Source organism: Nothobranchius furzeri, chromosome 14 (genome assembly GCF_043380555.1).
Source record: "Nothobranchius furzeri strain GRZ-AD chromosome 14, NfurGRZ-RIMD1, whole genome shotgun sequence".
NCBI classification, from domain to species: domain Eukaryota; kingdom Metazoa; phylum Chordata; class Actinopteri; order Cyprinodontiformes; family Nothobranchiidae; genus Nothobranchius; species Nothobranchius furzeri.
In genome coordinates this window covers 3,794,507-3,801,943 of record NC_091754.1, presented here as the reverse complement: position 1 = coordinate 3,801,943, position 7,437 = coordinate 3,794,507, and the positions used below count along the sequence as shown (strand labels likewise).

The 7,437-nt window shown below is 41.7% G+C and overlaps 2 long non-coding RNA genes across 2 annotated transcripts; one reads left to right on the top strand and one right to left on the bottom strand.

The window, feature by feature from the left end:
• Positions 1-1,420: 1,420 nt before the first annotated feature.
• On the top strand, positions 1,421-2,678 carry LOC129164896 (uncharacterized). Its single transcript, XR_008564364.2, has 3 exons — positions 1,421-1,560; positions 1,644-1,701; positions 1,776-2,678. It is a non-coding gene; the product is annotated as an uncharacterized lncRNA (long non-coding RNA).
• Positions 2,679-4,725: 2,047 nt separating this feature from the next.
• On the bottom strand, positions 4,726-6,447 carry LOC129164895 (uncharacterized). Its single transcript, XR_008564363.2, has 3 exons — positions 6,065-6,447; positions 5,935-5,996; positions 4,726-5,864 (listed from the first exon to the last, which is right to left on the bottom strand). It is a non-coding gene; the product is annotated as an uncharacterized lncRNA (long non-coding RNA).
• Between the last annotated feature and the right edge of the window lie 990 nt (positions 6,448-7,437).

The following is a 7,437-nucleotide window of genomic DNA, read 5'->3' as shown; positions in this document are numbered from 1 at the left end:
CAGTATAGCTCCACCTTCAGCTTAAAACATAGAATTTGACTCATTTTGAATAAATTTTAGCCAATGGCTAAAGAGTAAGATACTACGTAAACCAGTAGAGTACTACGTAGCAGCTCTGTGTCAAAGTTATAAAAGCAACGAGCGTCTCGGCCACGCCTTGTGGCGAGTTGGGAGTTGGATTTGCAAGCGAGCGTAGGACGGTCAGCGGTAGTTCAGCATTAGCATATAGCATATCCTAGTCTTTAGCGTAGCCTTTAGTGTTATACATACTTATTTAGTGTTAGCTTGGCTGTTGGATAGTGTAGTTTAGTTAGTGTTTGGCTGTTAGTGTTATTAGGAAAGTAGTTCAGGTCTAGTGCTCCATATCGTGTTAGTATGGTGAGAAGGTGTAGTGTAGTATGGTTGCGGTGGCTCTGTGGGGTTGTACTCCTTTCCGCTGGACTTAGAAATTAGACGCCAGTGGTTGCGCGCAATCGGTGTCTGGAAAACATTCAGCTCCCGCCTGGTGCTGTGGTTTGCAACCAGCATTTTACCCGCGATTCTGCACATCTCTGTTTGAAGAGGCTGTGCCCACCGTGGCTCTTCCGCGATTTAGATGCAGCCCACCGACTCTGCTCCCCCACCATGACGGGCTCCAGTCTGAGGTGAGTAAGCTAAATAAAAGTTAACATCTTCTAAAGACAATTTCCTACCTAAATGCAAAGTTTGCGAGACGTGGTTCACTTCCTTTAGCTAATATCAGCCTGCACTGCCTTCGGGCAGATTTGTCAAGTTCACAAAATGTGGAATGGGATGTAAGGTTAGAATCAGCGGCGAATCGGAACATATCTCGAAGCCCTGGCCGACAAAACGGTCCACATGACTGTCAGGCTCAGAGAAAATTCGGGTTGTTTTTGTGTCAGTCGGTAATTCTGCAACAGTGTCTCTAACTGACGCAGCACTAGTTGACAGACAGCATTACAGCGTGAAATCCAGCACAGCGTAACCCGGTTCCGTGAGGAATTCTGTTCAGGAGGTCGCATTTCAGGCTCTCCACATCATATGTGACTGACTTTTACGTTATAATAACATCACATATAAAGTTATAAAGCACCTATATAGGACAGTTTCTTTTGTATATTATCTGACTTTATAAACAACAATGTGCTTCTATTTTTTTTTTCAGGCTAAATCTACCCAAGACACTGGCTGTCAGACTGATTTAGTAATCTGCAAGAATGCACTTGTCCAGGCTGACGTGGTGTTACCCGTAGCAAAGGTGAATTATTTTTAATAATCTTCTATGTAAACATTTTATTACCTTCTGGTTTTAATTTGTTTTACAGATTATTGTTACACATGATTTTATGCTCTTTTAAACATTTATAAATGTGCTGCTTCTTTGTTTTTTATAGAGCTCACAGCCTCAGTGTCTTGTGACACGGGGACCATGACGGAAATTCATCTTCCAGAAAGTCCCAGAGCAGCGTCCACACCCCTGAAAAGACCAAGATGTGAGGTGTCTGCTGTTGATTCCAGCTTCCACCTCAGTGACAGTGCAAGCTCAGTGAACTGTTCAAGGTAAAAAAAATTAAAACATTTCTGAATTTTTAAGATATTAACAATTAAATAAACTTATGTGATTACATCATGACATCATGAAGGAGGCTACTGATTCTGCCCCTGTGACACTTGGTGGTGACGTGTGAGCTGATTCACCTGGTAAATAACTTTTACATGAAATATTTTGTTTTTTCTATCAAAAGTAAATTAACTAATAACCTGCATTATTGCAGGACACTCAGCAAAATATGGACTCTACACCATGAAGCAGGCACACGTTAATACTCTATAAGAGCACATAAGGTGAGCAACACCACAGATTATTGTTATTACTGTACACTGTCCTGGATTTGTTTTCTTTCTGCATCTCATCATTAGCCTGGCTGATCACCTGATAACTCCTGTCACCTAGTTATGACAGCATGAGGATGTCCTCACACACCTGTAACCCATCAGCTCATCTGGCAGAATAGAGAGAGAAGAGACAACACCACATCTCTTGTTCCTGGAAAGCCTTCAGCCTTCCTTCGATGACTGAGAACCTCCATCAGCTCTGTCTCCTGTCTGCCTACAATTATTATAATAAATAGTGTGTTTGAGAAGTTTTTTGTGCTGCCAAATATCTCATTTTGATTCCAGTTTTGATATTTTAATGGATATTTATAAATTACATTATTGAATTATCACATTGCATGTTTAACTAGCTCTCTTGTGATGAATTAAACTAGCACCTCACTGTTAAAAGCTCGTTTTAATTTCAAGCATGTTTAAGTATTTATGGACATGAACAAAAACAGGAAATATATAAATTGAGATTTATTTAATTAATATAACAAATAAGGGGGAATGAGTCATTGAAAGGCACATTCTTCTGGAAGCTCCTGATCCTGACGACACCAGCAGAGACCAGCTGCAGACACCAGAGGATCACCTGCAACCAAGAGCAGCTAGTATCAGTAAATAAATAATGAAATCAGGGCAGTTTTAGTGGGCTGAACACATTACAGAATAATTTTCTCATGGGGTAGTTTCATAACTTTCTATGCAGCAGACTGCAGCTTGAGCCCAGGGCTCCTGGAGAGCTATCCAGCACGTTTCCGTGGTTTTCCTGCTTTAACGGGTTAGATTAGCTGTTAAGCAGCTCAGCTATTTGTTGCTGATTAAAACCAGGTGTGTTGATGCAGATAAATCTCTAAAACATGCTGAATACTAGCTCTCGGGCCGTGGAGCAAAACCCTGCAGCTAATCTGATGCTATGGATAACGGCTACTTACCATTCAGAGCTGGTTCTGTTGGGTCGGTTCCGGTAATTTCAGGCAACTCACAAGCTCAAAACAATAAGGCTCAGATCCACTTGTCTCCTCCAAATAGACTTGGTCCCTTTCTTCTCGAGTGTCTGGGTAAGGAGGGGGAGAAACGTCCTCCACTTCTAATAACTGCTCAGAGTGAAGGGAGCTAGCATCGTCTAGTTAGCCATCGTTTTCGTCACTGCCGCGGCTCGGTCCTCCAGGCAACGCCTACTAATGTTGCATTTTTTAAAATTGATACGTGGGTGGAGTAAGACTCTGAGGGGGGCATTACGACCTCTTTAAGACATTGAGAGAAAGAAACATTCATTTCAAAAGAAAAACTTACGATCTGAATCAGATTCTTAAAATGATCAAGAAAAACACTTTGACGGTCAAACGAAAATTAAGAAATTTCTTAATTGACAGAACAAAAATATTGACTAAAGGAAAAAAAACATGTTTCAAAAGTAAAACTTACTATCTGAATCAACTTATTAAAATGAGTAACAAAGTATGTTTCCTTTTTCTGTTTGCCTCTATGTTTTTGTTATCAGTTTCCTTAGTTTTGTTCTCGCTGCTCACAGCTTTGCTCTCACTACCAGATTTGCACTTACACTTTCTGGCTTTCTCCTTTGCAATCCCTGAGTTTTTAGTTGCAATTCTGACACAACCCTTTCGAGTGGGTGGGACTTCTGAGAAGTCCTCCCCCATAGGACAGTGGTTTCTCTTGAGTGACAGTTCAGTGACCTTGAAGTGATGTAGCCTCCGAGACATTTTTTTTCCCACCTCGGTCAACAACATGAATTTTGAGCCCCAAACACATTATTTCTGCTGTCTGTGGTGTCTACTGAGGATCTAAAGTGAGTATTGATAATATTTTTTATCTTTTCTTGGTTAATCTGTAAGTTAAGCCACTTTTTAAGTTGGTTTTAACCAGACGTTAGCTCACTAGCTAGCTGCTAAGCAAGCCATTGTGCTAGCCTCAGGACAATGGTCTACTGTTCCAGAGAGACGTATTAAAAACTCATCTTAACATATTCATTACTGGTTTCATGGAATTAATTATTGCAGTTTATGTTAATAAGCTTGCTAATCCTTCAGGAACCTGTGGAACATCAGAGACTTTGCAGCTACTGGAGCTAACCTGTGTACTACTAACTTGCTACAGAGGAAGCAGCAGAAAGCTGAGCTAACAGGCTGTTTTGCAGGTAAATACTCTTTTAGTGGAACTGCAGGATTTTTATGGCATAACTCAGAAAGAATCTACACGAGCTACTGTGGGAAGACATTTAAACTACATTTACACACAGATACATGTAATTTTTATTCCATGTTACTTGGACGGGCTAAACAAGTTCATAGTTCTGCCTGCTCCTTTTTCAGTGAAACGAATGGATTATATGATGTAACTCTGACTGAATAATTATCTGACTATGTTTGATAACAAATTTCTTACCAGTATACCGATCTGACATTTGTTTGTCAGAACAGGACAAATCAGATTCAATGTGCTTTCTGACACCCTAAATCAGATCCATCTCTGATGTTTTTATTACTTAAGTTTGTATGAACAGTACATTTGATGCCACTTTTACATCTCTGACGTGAAACAGATGTCACATAAGCACTTGAGGAAGTGGGACACTAAATGTAAACAATGGATAAAACAAAATGATATAGTTTGTGAGGTACTGGTTAGAGATAGTTGGGAAGCACTGATCTAGGTAAAGCACCACAAGCATTTTTATTTTACAAGCTTGTTTGGCATCGAAATAATTACAACCCTCTTCTTTTTCTGTTGCACCTAAAACATACATAAACACACACCAAGTTCTATGTCACAGCTGATGCCTTCATTAAATCTAATAAAATCTATAGTAACTATAGTCAGGTGAATAGTGTCTAGTTTAGCTACATTTAGCTTAGCTGGAGTAATATAGTCTAACTCTGCCTCAACTGGTGACTTTTCTACTTCATTGTCAGCCAGACAAAATGTTGCTGCAGAGAAACGCCCAAGGTACTGACCCCACAATAAAAAATCATAATATCCACATTTATTTCCCACAATCTCAAACGTCACACTAAAATTAAACTTTTAGCTCTGATTTAATTATTTCCTTATTGATATCAGTTTTCCCTTTGTTGTAGGCAATCCTCAGGTGTCAGCAGGAGGAGGTGACTACCTGCATTACGGAGCACCCTGGTTCTGAGCCAGTTGCACCTTTGTGCTGCTCTTTGGGGAGGCGATGCTCAGCAGGTTAAACAACTGTAAAATTGATTTTGTTCGTAGTTTTTGTTTAGATCTCATACATCACCAGTTTTTCTTTCTTACACATGCCTCCATGTGGTCAGGTGGTGTTGGTGTGATCTGGGAGGGCACACTCATGTCGTCCTCTCCTTGTGCCGTCTCCAGGATCCTGATGGGAGTTCTCTGTGCCTATAAAGCAGGGGTATTTACTTCTGGGCCTGGAGGGCCGGTATCCAGCATGTTTTAGTTTTAACTCTGTTTCAACACACCTGATTTCAGTCCGCAGATAATTAACAGGCTTCTGCAGAGCTGCTGCACAGGTAATTCAACCACTGATTCAAGTGTGTTGGAGCAGGGAAACAACTAAAACGTGCTGGATACCAGCCATCCAGGACTAGAATTGCATACCCCTGCTATAAAGCCTTCCTCCCTCCTCTGGACTTTAAACATTAGTATTTTATTACGGTTTACCTGATTTAGTAAATAAATCTCAGTTTATAAATTTCCTGTTTTGGTGCCTGTCCATAAAATCCTGCATTAGACACCGAAAGCTGAATGGATGCCTTTCATTCACTTTGACTTTCAATGTATTTTTAAAGATACACTTGAAATTAATATCAGCTGTTTAACAGAGTGGTGCAAAGTAATTGCTGATGTCATGATTTTTGCAATAACCTGACCTTCATGCAGAGAAACTCAGGAGACAAATGAGCTAAAAACAGTTTATTAAAATGTTTGACAGATGACTGAAGAGGTAACTGCTGGAGATCAGGAACCAGAAGCTTCTGTGAAGAAGAGCAGAGGTTAGTAAGAGGCAACAGGTCAGGTTTTTCTCAGACTGTGCAGGTAGCTTACAGAGACTGAGAAACGCCACAGAGATGGAGCCACAGGTTTTAGTGTTTAAAGATCAGAAGGCCCTGAGGTAAAATTGAGTGTTAGTAATGACTAAAGAATGACTTACAAAAGGAAAAGTTTAGGTACTTACAGTCTGAAATTGTAGTGCAGACGGGAGACAGCAGAATGGTGGAGAAACAACCAGAAGTCTGGGAGAATGACAACATGAGTTGCAAGCGGGTGAGCAGAAGGTAGTGGGTAAGCCGACTGCCAGTATGGTTGTGTGATCAGGAGCTTCAAGGAAAGAATTCCCATAGATCTGCATAGAACATGAGAACGTAAGTTTGAAAAACGGCAGAGTCATGGGCTAGATATGGGTTAAAACACTCTGATGAGTGACCAGCTACCAGCTTTTATTCAAGGATGGGGTCACAGGTGTGTGAGGATGTGCCTGCCCCACGAGAAGAGTTTTCAGGTAAGCCTCTCCATGGTGCTCTGCAATGGTGACTAGCAAGGCTAAGGAAGAGATTAAAGGGAACACAAACCCAGGACTCCGACCCAAACTCCTAATAGCAACACAACGACTCCTCCCACAGGCGGTTGTTCCACGGGAGTACAGTCACACGCAGCTGCCCGAAGTTCAGCATCAGGCAACCTGTAGGCGATGTAATCATACGTGGCTTCTGAGCATGCAAGTTTATGCTAGCTGTACAGCGTACAATAACAATAAAGATTTATATTCTGTTGTGTTGTTCACATTGCAGGTTCTTTTAAAATCTTAACCTGTGCCTGCTTACAGCAGGTCTTTCAGGTCTTTTGAACTAGACACAGAGAGGTTCAGGCACAGGTACTTAGTCAGACTCCTGATATGGTAGAGCATCCACCACCACAGACTCCTGATATGATAGAGCATCCACCACCACAGACTCCTGATATGATAGAGCATCCACCACCACAGACTCCTGATATGGTAGAGCATCCACCACCACAGACTCCTGATATGGTAGAGCATCCACCACCACAGACTCCTGATATGGTAGAGCATCCACCACCACAGACTCCTGATATGATAGAGCATCCACCACCACAGACTCCTGATATGGTAGAGCATCCACCACCACAGACTCCTGATATGATAGAGCATCCACCACCACAGACTCCTGATATTATAGAGCATCCACCACCACAGACTCCTGATATGATAGAGCATCCACCACCACAGACTCCTGATATGATAGAGCATCCACCACCACAGACTCCTGATATAGTAGAGCATCCACCACCGCAGACTCCTAATATGATAGAGCATCCACCACCACAGACTCCTGATATGGTAGAGCATCCACCACCACAGACTCCTGATATGATAGAGCATCCACCACCACAGACTCCTGATAAGGTAGAGCATCCACCACCACTGACTCCTGATATGATAGAGCATCCACCACCACCGACTCCTGATATGATAGAGCATCCACCACCACAGACTCCTGATATGATAGAGCATCCACCACCACAGACTCC